Source organism: Balearica regulorum, chromosome 5 (genome assembly GCF_011004875.1).
Source record: "Balearica regulorum gibbericeps isolate bBalReg1 chromosome 5, bBalReg1.pri, whole genome shotgun sequence".
NCBI lineage: Eukaryota > Metazoa > Chordata > Aves > Gruiformes > Gruidae > Balearica > Balearica regulorum.
The window spans coordinates 56,339,664-56,358,609 of NC_046188.1; the positions used below are offsets into that span (position 1 = coordinate 56,339,664).

Sequence of the window (18,946 nt, forward strand, 5' to 3'; positions counted from 1 at the left end):
GAGAGTTTTTAGTTTGAGGGCTTGGTGAGGTAATGTAATTTTTTTTTTTTTTTTTAATGTGATTTGTTTGTCCAGCAGGTGAGAGTCTTCAGGACTGATTAGTGTAGATAATCACGAATAGAATGGTCCTTTGGGCAGAATACAAAGCTGTATTGTTGCTGGTAGCACGCTGTGCCACGTACTTGGGGAACCATTTTCTGACAGAGGATACATATGTAATATGGGATTGTAATTGACTGAACGGATCCTTGAAGAAAGAAGTTTTATCTACTTATGATTCTGCTAAAATGAAATTAAAATGAGAGCACCTGGACCTCCTTTTCTCTGGTTATAGTGTCAGGAGGAATGAATTTAAAAAATGAGAGCTGAGAGGGGAAGTTAGTATATGAGGTCTTTCTTTTTAATTTTTTTTTTTTTTTTTTTTTTAAAAAGACTTCCACTATAATTATTATGTTTCAAGGTTTTGGGGGAAAAAAACCCACCAAAATACGTAGTAAGGAGGTTTTGTCCCTCAGGGAATCCAGGGAAGTAGACCTGAAGGCAGACATTCTTAAGGCCTTCTAATTGATTTTTATGTCCTACTTAACTAGCTTTGAAAATCTGAGCTTCAGTAATATGGTACTCTCCGATACAGAACCCCAGTATTTTGGATTAATGCTAGTTTCAATGGGAGCAAATGGCATGCTGATATTGTATTATTACAAAATAGATTTGTTAGAAAAAATGTGAGTTTCTATATAGCTGACTTAACAGCCTACTTAAATTAAATTCTGAAGGTAAGAGTACATTGTTGTATTTTTCTTTTTCTTTTTTTTTTTTTTAAATCAAAACCAGCAATCTCTCTTTTTTTTTTTTTTTTGTTGTTGTTGTATAAGTACACTGTAGTTGTGACAGGTTTTCAATTTTCTTTCCCCAATTTTCATGGAATTTTCAAATCCAAGTGCTATATGGTATATTTATGATGGAATTTTCAATATAGTAATGTCTTCCCATGCACTAACATTATTGTTGATATCTCTAAAATATCAGCTAGACATTTCAGCTATCTTACCATTTGTAGCTCTTGGAAATAATGGTAAAGCTGGGCTTTCACTATTAAACACTTCCCCCTCTCCCCCCTCTTTGCTTGAGGGCTTTAGTTTCCTGTTTAAGAGGTTTCTTGTTACTATTCCAAGCCTTGCCTATGCATATGTAGCTATTATTACACTACCAAAATTGTGCCCAGGAGTTTGCATCTGGTAAGTGTAGCACAAGTACAATGCAGTAGGTGTTCAAGTCAGTGAAAGAACCTGGTGAAGATGTGTCCTAAACCCTTTCCCTGTTCTGTGTGCAACAGCTTCAGACTTTGAGCAGTGATGTACAATGACTCAAAGCCTCTCATGTTATTTAACTGTTCACAACTCTACATAATTCTTGATGCTTTGTCTAGCAAGGAAAATACAGCCATGGAATTTGTTTTTATTTTTCTTTCCAAAAAGTCTCTTTATTTGCTCAGAGAATGTCAGCAATTGTAGGTAAAATATTAAAATATTTATAGATAATATATTAACAAATTTGGGATGAAATGAATATGTACTTGTAAATATAGATAGCTGATTTGATTTGCAAATCAATGCGATTCCATTCTGTTGTGTAATTGAATTTCAATTTAGTCCAATCCAGAGCTCATGAAGCTCATTAAAGAGACTTAACTGCGTGTTAAATTACAGTTTGAATAATATTTTATACTTTTTATAGTGTCCTTTTCAGTCATATGACTGAGCTGAAAGAATGTACCCTCTTTTAAACAAAGTAAGCCAATTCTTCAGTAAAATTACTTTAAACATTGGTCTGAATATGAAAGAGCAGGGCACCTGACATGTTACGTACTTGAAAGATAGCCAAAAACTACTAATACAATTTTAATACAAATTGACAAGAAAAAATACATCAATGTGGTAGGTTAACAGCTCCTGGTATGTGCGGTGTTCTTCTTGCATAAAGCCATTATTACATAATGATAATATTATATAATAAACAAAAACATTGTTAGTATTTTGTGTTAAATTTATATCCAGAGAACCCTTGTGAGATTGTTTTACAGTAGTGCCCTGAGACCCTGTTACGGTTGCAAGTCCCTGTACACACATAGGAAGAGATTAAAAAGCTATCATTCCAAACGGAGAAAGTACATTTGAGGCAGAGAGAGAGAGAAAAGGAAAAAAATTGCCAAATATTATACTGCAAGTCAATGCCAGAGCTGCCATATTGGTCTTCGCGTGGTTGATTTCCATGGTTGTGTGACAAATCTGAGTCCCTGAAGAATGACCCTGGATGCCGTTTCCAAGCCAGGTCCTCCGTACACCACTGCTTCTCTAAGTGTAGAAAGTAACTTTCCAAGTGTAGCTTGTATTTGCTGTAAAACTCTCTCTGTATTTGATTCATCCTTCGATAGTACAACATATTGGAAGGGCTTCTGGTATTTGGAACACCAGTCATAATTTTTGGGGCTTGTAATGCTGTAACTTTTTGTTCAGAGCTTAATTTGCCTTGTAGTGCCTTCAGTGCATGGATCTGTGTACGTAAACGCTACAGAAACGTACCCATTTTGAAAGCTTTCTCTGTTTTTAATTCCATCATATTGATTAGGAATGACCCAGCCTCTGGCTATTAAAATGACACGTAGCTCACAAGAAGTTCAGAAGTGTTTTTTTGTGTCATAGCTGTATCATGTGAGTGTCAGTGGGCTGGTGCAGGAACTGCTGGGAAATCTGAGTCCCTTGATGTGGGAGCAGGGGGCTGGCAACGCTTGCCAGCCTACCCCAGGCCACTGAGGAGGCTTTTGCTATCTCTAACCCATGAGTTATTACTGGAGTTCCTCCTCTCCCATCAGCCTTCCAAGCAGTGTGGTGTATGTCTTGTGGTTCTTATCTGCTTGAAAGTATGAGTACGGAGTTTATCAGATCTGGAATGCTAGCCCCCTTCCTTTTATATGAAAGGATAAATACGTATTTAGGTATTTCTTTCATTTGCACAGTGAATTAGGCAGTTTTGGTGTTTTCAAGTGTAATTTTAGTGGCAGGTATAATAATACATTTAAATTAGTTGTTGGACATGTGCGGTACTTTTTTCATCAAAATCCTTTTTAGTCTTAACCTGGTGCTATGCTGTGAAGTGATACAGCCAAAAGACCTTAATTTTGTATTCTGTGCTCAGGTCCTGTAGTGATTGGATGCTTTATAGATATGCAGGCACACAGCAGAGAAACCTTCACGAGCTGCCTGTTGAAGACATAATGCAATTTTGCAAATGCATGTGCCTTTACAGAAGAGATCATAAGGAGCTCTTATAGTCAGTTATATAATATAATGCTGCCAGATCACGTGCCACTACCAAGTGATACCCTTTTGGGAGAGACAGGGGAACAACTGTTGAGCGGTGATGCTCATGGGGTTCCTTTCTTTAAGAGGTAGTTTACAGAAACACCATTTATTGTATGTGTATGTCGACAGGGTTTTTGTAGGCAGATGTGAGGTTGCTCTAAACTGGAAGTCATGTAGTTTACGTAAGTGCTAACCATAGCTAAACTGGATTAGAGTGGGTTTGTGGCTAGTCATCTCCGAGTGTGGGCAGAGTGAGCTCACATCTCCCTGCAAAACTATGTGGAGATGTGTCCTATTTTAGGTATTTTTCTGAGCCTCGTTTCTGTAATAACAACATCACAGCTTCTGGTATGTAGAATTGTAAAGCATCACTGTTACAGGAGGAAGAAATAGTAGCTCCTTTTTGTGAATAAGGAGCTAAGAAGCAGAAGGAAACTCTTTTGCTGAAGATGGAGCAGAAAATCTACAGCAAAGGCAGCGAATGAATATAGGGCTTTGGAGACACATTTTTAGATTGTATGCACCATCTTGTTGTTCTTACCTCACTGTGATGCAGCATGTGTTTTAAAATGACTGCTTGCGTAACAGGAGGTATACTCTGATTCCTCCTTTGATAGATAATTTGACTGCAATCTCTGTTACAGAGTACAAAAATCTAAATGATCATTGCAGAGAGACTATTCTAAAATGAAAAGCATTAGGGAAACAAAATTGTGATTGTTTTGGTTTGGTTGTTGGTTTTTTGTGTTTGTTTGTTTGTTTGTTTTTTGGTTTTTGCTAATGCATGGAACCAAGGAGAGTAAACAGTATAAGAAACAAGCCAGCAAAGGCAGCAAAATACAATCCCCAGCCATTGAAGAGAAGTGACACAAAGGGAAGATGACAGGAATTTCCTTGTCTCTTTTGTAGAAAGTCTCATCTATAGTGGTTAATTACTGTGTTTACTTTTCTGTTTCAAAATGATCATGTATGAAGAGTTTTCCATGTGTAAGTAAAACATTCTTTGAATCAGCTTGAAACTGTGCCCTTTACCTCAATCAAGTAAGATTTTTAGAAATCCAGCTCAAAGGATCTCATCATAATTGGCCTACTGCCTCCTTCATTTTTGTGATTGTGGCTAGGGTCTTACAGGTCATTAATGTTGTTTTAATTGTGAAATTTTGCACATTTCGGGGTGTGAAGATGTTATGTGATTCAGGCCCTAAATGTATAGTTTCATTTCTGTATTATTCCTTTTTCTCATTTCACATTATGCTATAATTCTGAAAATAGCTTTTTAACAGTTGTTGAATGGTACATATTTTAGTCCCAGCAGCCCACAATGATAGGCCACATTCTCAAATGATACAACACGATGCCATGCTTTTTACTAAATAACTGCTTCCATTTTTTACTTGCAGGCTTCCTTCGTGCTCACTGATGACTGTGCACAGAAAATACAGACTACCTGTAGAGGCTCTGTCTTAGAAGAATCAGAATATTTTAATTAAAGATTTTATAAAATGAGTTAATTTTTTTTTTCTGCATTCCAAAAGTGGTGTAGTCTTATGGTCTGAAAACTAAAATCTCTTGGAATTATTAGAGTTGACGGTGTTTGTGCAAAAAGAGGACTATTTTATAAGTGACATTTGGCTATTTATGGAATTTTCTTTGGTGTACAATACTTAGAGCATACAAGGTCCTGCGGTCATTTAGTGACATACATAATCTCTTTTATGTCCAGTGTTCTCTTGGTGTCAATATGCATTTGCAAGACAAGCAAAAGCTTAGCTTTTTGAAAAGTGAGTTATTTTGAAAGATTCTGTTAAATTGTTGGATGACTGTACATTATTCTTAGTCAAGTCAATGAGAGATGGTTAACTTTATTAACACTTCTTTTAAGCCAGGCCTGTGCCTTCTGGTGTTGGCAGAAATGACCTTGGTCTTATTTCATCTTACCTGATGTTAGGACACCTTTTCCTTTTTTGAAAAAAACAACCCCAAACAAAACGGTCAAAACGATGAAAACTGCTGTGATGTGTGCCTTTGCAGAAACCTTTTCATTTAAAATGTAACCTTTTAATGGCTCTCTAAAACAGAGTTTTTGAGGCAAACAAGGAGATAATCAACCTTTGCTGTTTTCAGTGGTTGCCTGAACCCCTAGGTCCTTTTGTTAACCCCTGTCTCTGTGGTTTCTTGTTTTCATGGTGCTGGCATGTTGTTTGTGGTGTTTGGGTTTTTTTGTTCTGCTTTCCGAGACTTGGGAGTCCATGGTGTGTTACTTCTGGGTCTTTTCAACAGCAAATGTCACAGAAGTATAGCCAGTAAGTTCATACAGAACTGCTATATTACATCTGCTTTTGCCTCAGTTCCTCTGCCTTGCAGCCATGCTTCAGCTTGTAGGTTGAAAAGCTGATTAGTACCAGAGCACTGAACTCACTGGTGCACAGACTTAGGTCTTTACGTTGTGTTTTTTCTCTGCCGTCAAAAGTTTTGGCATTTTATCAGAGTCGTAGAACAGAAAGTCAGCTATAGTACAGGAAAAAGAAAACATAACCTTTTTCGTTTGGTTCATGCTATGTGCTGATTTAAGTATGAAATATCTTTTGGCAAAGGTACCTGAAAGCAGAGCATAGGTTGCTCTTACAGCTTTATTTTTTCCTTTTCATAGTGGGACTGGGAGTGTCAGTCTTTGATAAGGATGCTAGCAACTTTCCAAACCTGCAGAAATTGCAGGTATTGAGAACATTTTGAGAGCATTTCGACTGCAAAACATCTGAGTGAAGTTTCTGGTAGGACTTGTACCAGTTAAATCAACAGAATACTTTAAAGAAAACTTTGTTCTTGTATATGTTTATGCAGCAACTATTCACCTGTGTAGTCACCTGGAGTTCAACTTGAGACATCTAAAGTGAAAGTGTAAATGGTTGAAGCTAATAGAATAAGGGCTAGGCTTCTGAAAGGCTTTGGTCTTTCTCAACATCCGTGGAAGCTGGCCTCCCAAACACCTTTAAAAACATGATGTGAGTCTTTTATGGATAAAAGAGACAGGTATAAAAATCCACTTGGAACAACTACTGACCTGTATAGTATTAGTCCTTGGAGTATTTTATTCATGTAATAAATTTCTATTCAATTATATGATTTGTATAGGGTACACATGATAGAAATTTTGTGTTAAATTTTATGACGTGTTTGATGGACAGAGAGTTTTCTACATGGATAAGAAAATAGGTTTGGGTTTTGGTTTTTTTTTCAATTAAAAAAAACTACCTGGAAAGCTAAAAAGAGAAAAAAAAAAAGTGACGTGAAGCTATAGAATATAGGACTACAGGTGTAAAAGAGAAAAAATAATTAGCAACTATTTAATCTAATTAGGTCACGAGGTTTGGTTTTGTTTTGTGTGTGTTAGCTATGTCATTTATCTTTTGAGCCAGGAACTGTGCAAGGTAAAGAGTCAAGCCAGTAAGAAATAGGTATCATTTTCTTCCATATAAACTCCAGGTCCCTCATACTTGAATTTTCACTGTGAATAACTGTTTCTGGTCAATTACATTGTTTTTACCATTTCACTTATGCTCTGGTTGTGTTCGTAGACTACTGCTATTACTGAACACTTACTTAATTGCACTATTTTATTACATTTACTAAAGGGCATGTGGTTGAAGGAAGAGTCAGTTTTGTATGATGTACTAAATACAACAGTCTAGCTCAGGTGAGAACATTTTGAGTAGACCAGGCCGTTTGGGGTTGCGCTTTTTTGGTTTTGCTTTTTCCACCCTGACCAGCTACGTAATGCATAAACCTGCAGCTGATTCCCAGTTCTGAGGTGTTATCTGAGCAACAAGCCTTAATCTGTGCAGGATCACTGAGTATGGTTAGCTCTGTTCTGCCTTCTCCCTTGCACTGTTGCTGTAAGAATCAAGGCTTCATATACATACTATTCTGCAGGATTTTTTTACCAAACTGAACTTTTTTTCCTGATAGATTAAGAGTGCTAAAGCTAAATTTAAAATTTTGTATATTTAACCTTTCCCCCTAATTGCTTGCCCAGAATAAAGGTTTGGTGCTTTGTTCCTAAATTCTCTACATGAGGTGGTGTGCATTAAAGTGTATTTATACTCTTTCAGATTAATTAACTGTGACCTTATGAACCACTGTCCTTGTTTAATTGGTGGCTCCAAAGCACACTAATGGCATAAATCAGCTGATAATGAGATTCAGACTTGCTTTTAAAATATATAATAACACTGCATTGATATAGCAAATGAGATTTGTTGACTCTCTGTTGGTATTACAGGAGAGAAGACACAATTAAATGTGTACTTTCAGGATGGGGGAGGGCTTGGTTGGAATGAATAATATGCACTTCAGGGTGGGTGTATGAAATAAGGAGGATATTCTACATCAAGATAAGTTTGGTATTCTCTCCTTGTCTCTAGGCACTGTGCAGTACTGGCTGGTGCACTTTAGGATACAGAAATGTTGTGGGAAGGTGTTTCTTAAAGATTACTGGAGGCTAGCAAAAATGATGATTTCATCTTAAATATAGTTACATGTTTTTAAACTGAGCTTACACCCACTGTTTTATGAACTGCAAATTAATCAGATAGCTCCCGGAGAACAAAAAGGTTTTGACCTAAACTGGTTGCCCAGGCTCCATTACTATTTTCAGTTTAATGTTACCCATATCCATCCTCACATTTTGGAAAGAAAACAAGGGCTGTGCAACAAAGTTTCTTTGTTTTCATAAGAACTAAAAATGTGCTGTATGTAGACCAAACAATAAAAATAAACTACTGAACTACCTTCTAATGCATGGGGGTTCTGGAGAGAGGAAACCATGGATATTTAGAGGCATAAAGTGAGTCATTGTGCTAGTTAAAGAATTTTATAAGGCGAGCTCTGTGGGTTTGAATTGCATCTGTTACCTTTCCAACTAGAACGGAGGGGTATGCAGGAAAAAGAATGTTGGATTTAATCATGCTTTATAGTGAACGCATTGTACTTAGGCTAAGCTTCTAACTGGGATCTAGACTGTAGGAGAACAAAATCGTTAGTCTTTCTTCAGGTATGAATTTTGCCTTAGATGGGTTCCAGTTAAATGCACCTAAACAATGTTATTTTATACCAGTTAAGCTGCAAAATGCTGTTAACAAAATAATTTTTAAAAAGTAATGAATTTTCCGTAACACTTGAAAACAAAAAAACCAAGCAAAAAACCCCAACCAGACAAAACCCCCCCTCACAGCTATTTTCCTTATTAAAAGATAAACATGCTTGCATTTATGACAGTTCTTAGAATCCGTAATGGACTGGGTTGCTATGGTGTGAGATGCAGAACAATGAAATAATTGTTTCTCTTGGTATTGGCTTCCTGGAAACAAATTCTGTGTAAATTACTTGGCTGAAATAGTGACAACAATCTTGTGTGCTGTTTTATTTAGTTCATAGTTAAAAATCATAACTATTCTATAATAACAAAAAAGTAACATTTATCAGATCTGGGTTTTCTTTTGTTTCAACTTTTTTTTCCTTTTATGTTTTCAGGTCAGTTTCATGAATTCAAAAGCAACTTACCAGTGATTTCTGGGAGCTGGGGCTGATTTTCTTGTGTATTTGTAAGTACTTATTGATTAATTTTCCTGTTATGTGCATCTTTCTACTACTCTTAACATGAAGAATGGAAGATGTTTTAAAATATGTTGCCGTCAGATCACAGTTTTAGAATGTTCTTTTATTAAGAAATGTACTTAACTAAAAAACTTTTTGTAGGGTTTTTTTTTTTTCTTCAGTTATTCAGAGGGGCTACAGATGCTTGAATTAACAGTGAGTATTCCTGTTATTTCAAGCTTTCTTTTGGTTTTCATAATAGTAATAATTAAACAGTGTTGCTTACAGTAACATATTAGTTACGGCATTTGCTAATGATAGCAGTGCATCTTGCTGTTGTTGAAAATTATTTCTAGAAATGAATTGAGGCTGTGATTCAAGATTGACAGGACTTTTAGAGGAAATGCTACTTGGGTTTATTGAGGAAACACTAGGACGACCAGTATCTGCTGAACTGGGAATGTATTTTTACATACCCTGGAGAAAGCTGACCTTTATGGTTGCAGCAAAATGACTGAGACTGTACTCATTTAGGCCATGGCCCAGGACTATGTTTCAGTGTATGCCCAAGTTCAAATAAAGCAAATGAGACTAGGCCTATGCATAAATGCTTTGAGAAAGGGAAAGTTAGAGGAGAGGATCTGGGAGGAAGATAGTTATTTATGCACTGAATAGAAAGCTTTCAGAATTGCTGTTTTGGATAGTCTTCAGCTTTAGTCAACTGTAATAAAGAAAATCTAATGAGCCTTAGACTTGGCATCATAGAAGTTATTGCAATACCTCTTGCATGTAGTATAGATGAAAACAATCTATGCAACTTGTTCTCTTAAGTCACAAATATAGTTTATGAATAAATATTTATTCAATCATTTGTGGAAAAAGATGTTCACAAAGCTACATTCATCAGGGAAAACTGGTTCCCCTCTTAATAGGGAAATGTGCTCAATTTGTACTAACCCTTACTTTTTACAAGTATTTATTTTCATATATGGTTTTGCTATTATATTTGCAGTTTCCTTCATCTACAGGTCAGCATCTTTTCAATGAGCATTGTCAGTCGTATTTAAAGAAAATATTGTTATAAAATAAAATAAAACCATTTTTAAAAAGTATTACCATTGAAAAGTAGTTCTGAGAAGGCAATGTAAATTGATTACTGAGTGAGGAATTTGTTGTAGCTCTTCCTGGCTTTGCCAGCAATCAGTTAGGCTTTCTTTGCCTCATTTTTCTCATCTATAAATGGAAATAGCAATATATCAGTCAATACAAACAGTACCTCTTTATACCTCAATATGGAGTATACTTTGCAATCAAAGCAATGGAATAAATACAACGGTAGGTTTGTGGTGAACTTCTTTGTGCATACCAGGCTGGCTAATTGGGTGAAAACCTGTAAGTATTGTTTAATTCATGTTCATGTGGTATTATGAATATATAAAGAGCTTTAGTAATTATATTGTGGACTCCTGATCTGAGTCCTGCTTTTCTTGGTTGACAATGACAAAAAGCTGTGATAAACAAAATTGACATAAAAAGTACTCTGAAAATAATCTTTGTGTTTAGGTCAATCAAGTAAGTACTTAAACTTTAATGAGAAGTATGGACTGTTGTTATCACTCTTTTGCAGAAAACATTGTTAGTACAGTTGAGACACCTAACAGTATTGTGACTACGAGAGCTGGAGCGTGGTTCAGCAGCCTTACCAAGGAAGCCAAGTAAATGACTGTACAAAATGAACCATAGTATAGTCTTTTATAGGTATTCTCTGCAACTCAGAGTTCAATCATGTTGACATGAATATCTGGAGAAACTAACACTATGGCTGACTGTTCTTGTTCTCTGATTAAAGGACTAATTTTAGTATTTAGCACTATATATCTAGGAACATATGCAAACCTTAAGTTCCCATAAACTGAAAAAAAAATGTAGGATGTACAACTGATTAATTCAGCTCAATGTTTCCTCACATACTGAAAAGAGGATTGAAGTATACATTTTATAGTAATACAGGTTTAGATCTTCTTAAATCATCTCTGTTGTACCTCTCTGAACTTGCAAATATTCTGTAGGTAGTATATATTAGTTCAGCAGATACAGACTGTTACTGTTCAGTAACAGTAATATGTACAGCATCATAATTTTTCACTGTGCTCTGTAGACTAATAGTATGGGTTGTTACCTCAAGTATCTTTCAGTTTAAAGGCTTGATTTCTGCAAATGCTTATTCATGTGAGTTGACCATGGAAGCTGATGAAATTAGGATCAGGACCTGAGGCTGAACAAACAGGCCCTAAACAAATGATACCATATAAGATGGGGGCTTTGCAAAAAAACTCTGCATATATAAGGAGTTAGGAGAAGATTCAATTCTAAGCAGCATTTAAAAAATGCTAATGAGAAGTGTATACCTTTTTCATGTTATGCTATAATATTTGGGCATGTTTTTATAGCGTGTTTGTTTGATCTATACTCCAAAGGGAAGGAGTGCAGATCAGTTCTAGGAAGATTGATCTTTGAAACTGTGCATATTTTTTATGTGGGAATACAGCAAGATCAGCTAAATACTGCTATAGGTCTGTACCAAAACTATTTCAACCAGGGGCTATAATAACATTTTCCTCAAATTTTTGAAAGTTTTGTCATAAATGCATTCTGCTGTAACATGTAATTACTTGGATCATCCAGTTCAGACAACTTTGGGGTTTTTTTGTCATATTTGGCTAGTTTTGTTCAGGAGAAAACAGGATTGATGATTCATACAAACGTAAATTTCATGGAAAAAGTGACATTTCTGCTTTTGTGTTATGCCCACAGAGTAATTGTCCTAACTAAAGGTTACTTTTTTCAAGAATGTGGTCTTAACATGGTTTAATTTATTTAATTGTTCTTCTCAACTAGGTTTGTCCAGTAGTAAACTGCAGTAGTTATTTAAAGTCACAGATGGCAAAATAAATGTCCTCTCATAACACAGCATTTAAAGCAAATTTCACTTGTACATCAGCAATTAGAAATACCTTTTTACTAGCAGTTCAGCTTCTGTGTAAACATTTTATTGTGACTTGACTACAAAGTGAAAACACTGACAGAGGGGGGGAAAAACCCCTGAAATGAATGGTGTTAAAGCCCTTGAAACTTCAGTATCTTGTGAGAACAAGTCTTCAGTGAAAAGCCTGTATTGAAAATGTGGTGAAAATAATATAATTAGATTTGAGACTAAAATCAAATTGCTTTAAAAACAAACAGCAGCAATTTTGTTTCAAAGTAGAAACATAAATAAAGTAAAACCAAAATTAGAAACATTCAGGGGACACACATATGCATACACATTATAACACAACAAAACTGATATTGTGAGTAGGTAAACTGTATCTTTTCAAACACTAATTCCAGTCAGCACATTATCAGGGAGCATGCTTTGCTTCAAACTCAATATTTAATATTTTTTCTGCAATCTTATTTTTAAGGCAATTCTTATACTTTTTTTGATTTAATTTGGAATGGTTCTGTTGAAAACATAGAGTGTGTGCTTATTTTTGCCATGGGAGCATCTGACCAAATAGATTTGTGCTTTGTATTTGTACCAGCTTATTTAAAAGGAAAAAAACTATTAAACTGTGAATATTTACTTGGTAAAGTCAAAGAAGGCACAGCTTATTTGGAGCAAGTGAAGACATATGTGGCTTTGGCACTATTTACCTTTACGGGTTTAATTGATAACATCTGATATTCTACTGAATTACAGTTAATTTATTTGGGAAAATATAGTGTCTATACTTTCTAGAAAAGCAATATACTGAACTCAGTTCTTAAAAAGTTGATCTCCACTTCATAAGATGTAATTGTTCATCAGCATTTTGATCAAGGAGGTTTTTATCAGCTTATCACTTACGTCTTTATAGAAAGATCTGATTCTTCCAAAATTCCTATTCCTAGAAGGTCTGTTTGCTGCAACAGGCATACTTTTTTGGCATGTGCATACTGGAGTTATCAGAGGTCTTTATCCTGTTCTGCCTACTTTTCTGCTAACATTTGTGACATACCAATGTAAAATGATGTGGTTGGACCACGAAGTAGCCCCTCAGCAATTTGAAGCTCTATTTCCCTGAGATTATTTTATAAATGGTGAATATAAAATCTGCTTCTAGGGGAACACTATCTTACTGTTTTTATGCAATGCTTGCACTACAGTAGCACACAAATTTTCTAATAAGAAACAAAGTTCCAGTATATAATGTGAGGTATAAATAAATATAAAAGCAAGGCACCTGCCTTGCAGAGTTTTCTTGTCTGTGAAGGCTTCTGTAAATATACATATTTTAGATGTACTTAAGGGAGAGTCAGTTGAGTAGAAACAAAATGGAGGGCGGAAAGGGCATTTCTTTACACTCGAGTAATACCTGGTGAATAGATGCCCAAGCACATTTGCCAATGTGGGTCTAATAGAAGCATAGCTGCATCCATCCAGAGCTTTGTAGTTGTACCTGAAGAGAGGAAGGTGTGGAAAAAGGACTGAAGGAGAGAGAAAGGTGGCTGGGACATTCATCTGCTAGAATAGGACAGAAGTCCAATCAAAACTACAAAAAGCTCTGTTTGTTTTTTAGCATCTGAAGTTCTCCCCGCCTGCCCCGTGCTTCTAGCTGGGATGTCTGATGGCCTCCCCTGTGTGAATTTTTCTAAAGCTGTGTGGTTGTGGGAGGTCACCGAGGGACCTCTAGTTCTAATAGAAGGAGCGTCTGTTTCATGATGCTGGCACAGAAGCCTGTTCCTATCTGAGTTCCCGTTTACCTTCTGAGTGCAGCAGACATTATTTTGGCTGCTTCTCTATTGACAGTACAGGCTGGTTTTGGTAGTAAGTAAATAGATTAATAGATATCCAGAATGCTCATATTGTGGAAGCAATACGCATTGCATTCATTTTAGCCAGTTTTTCTAATAATGAGCAAATAGTGCACTTAAACCACTTCTAGATTTTGATATTTAACATAGCACAGAAATCTTCAATTCTTTATGAAGAATGAAACATATGTCATGAGAAACTATACAGAAGAACAGTTTTCATTCATATAAACCCAAAGGGTTTCATGCTGTTAGACTCTTTAGCACTTAGTAAAATGAGGACACCACTGAGAGTGAGTGCGCTATCCAACCAGCTTCTGACACACTGCACAAAGACAGAGGCCACCTATGCGGTCTTTGCTTACTTTTTTATGAAGTTGAACCATTTAGTGAAGCTGCTGCTAGAAATGCTTTTTCCAAGGATTGTCATGCTCTGGATATAAGTGAGGACCTCCTTGCTCTACTGCTGCTCCATATGTGTGCCAGACGAGATCCATGTCGTGCACTAGATCCATCTGCTGTCTAAAAAATTCTCTGCAAAAGTACTAAGCAATAAAATGGAAATCCTCATCCGAACAATTCTATATGCTGTTGAAGTTGCATGCAATGCTTGGGAGAGAGGAATCTGTTAGGAAATATATGTGCTAAGAAGCTGAATTAAGTACGTGGAAGCAAAGTATTCATACAAGTCCATACCTATACAGAGTCCTGTAGGTTTTCTGCAAGTGATTGGCTTTTGCAGAGCCAAAATATTTTTAGAGTAAATGGTTGTTCATCACAAAACCAAAGCCTCAGGTAACTTAATAACTACAATGCAGGATCTCTAGAAAAGCTGTAAAGAGAATTTTCTTTAAGCCACGCTGTGAGTAGTAAAGTATATACAGTATTTCTCATTCTATGTAAATTACACAAAGGCTTTCTTGTTCTATAGTATGGACGAACAATACCAACAGTTGATGTCAGTGTTGGCTTCAAATCATATTACTTAAAAGGGTGAGGGTTATAAAGTGTCCACAGACAGCTTCATTTTCTCTCTGTCTTTCTAATGCACATCTACCAATGGCTGTTTGATTTATTTATTGACATAAACCAGAATTGCTTAGAACTAACCACTCATTCATCATAATCACAGTTACAAGAGAGCATGGGGTAAGAGGTTAACTGCTTGCTAGATGTATCAAGATCTTTGGTATATACCAAAGCCTGAGTCGATAGAAATCTGATAATGGTCTGTTGAAGGTAAAACATAAGTGTTAATAGCTAAATAAAAAAATTTTCTAAAGACTGTACTGTAAAACACTCACATTTCTAAAGTTAATTAAAAAGAGCTGATCAAAGTGAAGCCTCCATTAAAAATGTTACTTTAAGATATTAAAGATAAGATAGAGCACAAAGGTCAATTTTAAAAATCAGTGCTTATTTCTTTTCTGTATTCGTTTTACATGAAATACTTTTTCTTCTTGGCAGTGCTTTCATTAATAATTAAAATATAAATAATGTGAAAATGTTCATTTTTACTTTCAGTAGTTTAAATTCATGCACAGTGATGATGAATTGATATTTTGAGGTATCTACATTTAACAAGACATTGAACAAAATCAATTTGAACTAACTGGGAGCAGCTTCTTAATACATATATGTGATGGATTCAGTACTGTGCATCGTAAAATATTGAAAGACTACACTTAATTGTGTAAATACCATATTATCTTTATGGGTTTATTAGAGATTACTATATAATCCTGGCTCTGAAAGTTAGTCTGAAAGATGCTCCCTGCAGGAGCCAAAATGCCTCTGGGAGTAATTATTCCAATTCTCTGACGCTAAAACAAAGCAGGTTACATGAGTTTTTGATGTTTCACCTCTCAATTCTGCCTTCCCCAATGAAACAGTTCACAAAATGTAAGACTTCATTTAAAGTTCTTGTTTTCAGTATAACAAACCTCCTGTGATTTAGAAAGGGAGGTGATCTTCATCTGGAAATTGGCAGGAATGAGGGTCTGAGACACATGGTCCTGCAGATCTAAAGTACTGTAGGGCACCAGAGTGAAGATGGATGACTATGTAGCAAACTTGCTGTGTATATGGAATTCCTACTGACTTAATAGCTATTTTCTACTCAAATATTTTAGTATTCAATATATAATACTTTTAAAGAATTGGCTGGTCACTGATATAACACTGAACTACAATGAGATCTGCTGAAGTGATCAAAGTGCAGGAATCTGAAGTCAAGCTTAGCATGATGAAAATGACGTAAAAATTTAATTCCTCAAAACCTCATAACTAGCTACCTAAAACTTGAGAGGTGTTCCTACAGCAGGCACAAGGGATCAGAGATGTGGTTAACTTCAGAGTGTGTGATCATGCTCCTTGATCCTATTTCAGCAAAATAAGTTTTATGAACATCAAAACAGGCTCATCCATCCAATCAATCAGTGGGAAGTAGGCACCCTTTGCATTTCAGAGACAAGAAAAAATCTTCCAGAATGTACCTGGTTTATTAAACAATTCTATGAAGTTCACTGAACTCACTTTTATTTCTCCTGTATTATCTGAGATATTTTTTAGACTTGAACACCCTATCTTAATAGATCATGCACTATTGATTTATTTAAAGATACGGTATTTTCTCTTTTCTTTTTATGTCTTTAGGGTTTGTTTGTACTATTGCCATTTTATTTCATTGTTCCATTTTTACCAAGTGATTATAGTTTGCATAAAATCCAGCAGTGAAATTAAATAGCTGAAATTATTCTTTCTAAGATGCAATGTTCTGTATTTGTCAATACTACGTTTCATGTCACTTTGCTGCTTCTTAACCCAGTATTGTTAAAGTATGGTTAGAAATTTTAATTTTATGGAACATTTCCTCCTCCAAATCATGATGCAGATTTTAATATAAATTTTTGAAAAGCCATTTTGTCTACAACTTTTTGGATCTCCCCCTGCCCCATATCCACTAAAGAACAGTTATTTATTAGAACTCTCTTATCCTATCTTGCTTGGGCAAGTTTTTATCATTGCTAGGTTATTGGCCTTTTTTAATTGATTATATATTAAGGTAGCATCCCACCCTAGCAAATAGTCCTTATACTTCCTTACTATGTTCATTAAAACCTGACAGAGTATCTCTGTAAGAAGTGTGAATAAGTTTGAAAGGAATCTTTTACCCAAAGATTTGTTTGATATGAATTGAGGTATATGCATTTGCCTCTGAAATACCAGGTACTGGTTGCTGCCCACTCCAAGATTCTTCTGATCAAGTATGGAAACCTAATATGTTCTTAAATCTCTAGGTCTTGAAATACGATCAAGGAACAAACAAGCTGCACTTCTGATCCTTCACAACCCCATTCCTAGACAATCACAGCTGGGAAGTAACTGTTACTACCATGTCTGTGCATAGCTTTGCTGTAAGTTAGTTACTTGGTTTTTAGTCTCTTGTTCTTAAAGATGTTTTTTATGGACATAACTGTAACTTTTAGAGAATGATGAGGGGAACATAACCATGCATATTTTGTTATCTTTTTGCTGTATTCCTCAAAACAGCTGCAAGAGCTGTGCAATCTTACTCCAGATTCCTAGATTTGTGCTTTAGATAACATATATGTATCCTCTTCACAGGCCAATCTACTTGAATTATATAATTATTGAAAGAAAAGATAATAATTTTTTTCCTCCTGTAATTTTTTAAACTGAATTTATACATTCTGATTGCCACAGTTTGCATTATAGATTTGTTTCAGATTGTGCAATATTCAGCAGCAAGCTATAACAGTAATCAATATTCTGTCCTGTTAAAAGCATTTAGGTGGATTCATGCATTCAAAGAGTGTTGTTTTTTTTTTTAAGGCCACAGAGATTCTTGCACTTCACCCCAGAAACATGCCAGCCTTTCTCCCCCTCCACCCTTTTTTTTTTTTTAAATTCTGGTGGTTTGTTTCTGTGTGTGAATAAACTCCTTCGTTCCTCCAAAACAGCCTTCCCTTTGAGATGGCTGTTGTGTATAGGTTTTTCCTCACTCCCCCACCTGCCGTTAACTATTTGGTTACCACTTGAAATACTTCATCATCGAGATTCAAACTCATTGTCCTGTGGCCATTGTTGCTTAGCAGAACACCCATGCTTGCTTCCTACACAAACACACACACACAAATTAATAACTGAGTGGAACTCCTCCTCCTCTATGCTCCAGAAGGAGCTGCTCCAAAAAGGAGCCATTTATAGTATCAGTAAGCTGCTTCTCCAAACCATGTACAGATGTGTTATTCAACCAGTTAATATTGGGGTAGTTAAAATCACCCATTATTATTTTTCTGGCAGATTTTGCCACTTCATTAATATCTTTCAACATACTGAGTTGCTTGGCTGTTCCTTCTTTTACATGGCTTATATCATATCATGCCATCACAGCATATTCTGTAGTTTCGAGTTAATTGCCCAATTAACAGTGGTATTCATGAAGTGCTAGGAAAATTCCACAACTAATGATTTGGACAATTTCAAAATAGGTTGGTATTTCATAGTTTAAAATGTCAAACACGCCAATAGCTGCAAGCTTAAGACTGTGCAGGCTTAGAACCCAATAGCTCAAAAATTCTGTATTACAAAAATCATAATCCAGCCCTCAGAAACAGGTTTCTCAGCCCCCAGTATTCCCATGTAGGGAAGTTCTGCACTACCATAATTTATCCTTAAACTGCTGAGGTGGGAGCATGAAATCAGACGTCCTCAGCTTCTTTGTATGTGAAAATGTGGAAAAAATGCCTTCTGGGAGCAGTGAATGCCCCCTCACCCCCAACCTGGCCCCAGATACTGTTTATGGCAGCATTGGGGAAGCTGCTGTAATAATGGTTGTGTATACACTTACAAGACTCAGGAAAACGAAGATGTGAGCGATTGGAAGGCTGTAGGATTTGCTAGAGGACTTTGTACTTTTCTTTCCCGTTGCCTGGATTAGGTAGGGATATTAACAATACGTAGTTAGCTTTGATGGGCCATTGTTCCCAGATGCAACTGAGAGTTGCCAATAGACTCTCTAGGCAGTGATCTGATTTTTTGTTTTGTCTCACCAGCTGCCATGCAGAGATGCCAGGGGATACACTGCCTACCCTTTCTGCCTTTTCTCAGTACCTTCTGTGCCATTTATGAGG

At 36.0% G+C, this 18,946-nt stretch overlaps 2 protein-coding genes across 7 annotated transcripts in view; one reads left to right on the forward strand and one right to left on the reverse strand.

Moving 5' to 3' along the window:
• The window catches only part of C5H11orf58 (chromosome 5 C11orf58 homolog), a 321,725-nt gene that overhangs the window by 88,236 nt on the left and 214,543 nt on the right, over positions 1-18,946 (reverse strand). The gene's annotated exons all lie outside the window — the stretch shown is intronic.
• The window catches only part of SOX6 (SRY-box transcription factor 6), a 373,686-nt gene that overhangs the window by 43,938 nt on the left and 310,802 nt on the right, over positions 1-18,946 (forward strand). For all 6 annotated transcript variants that reach the window (XM_075755057.1, XM_075755064.1, XM_075755059.1 and 3 more), the window contains one exon: positions 8,892-8,962. The gene's annotated coding sequence lies outside the window, so the exon portion shown is untranslated. The remainder of the gene's footprint in view (positions 1-8,891; positions 8,963-18,946) is intronic.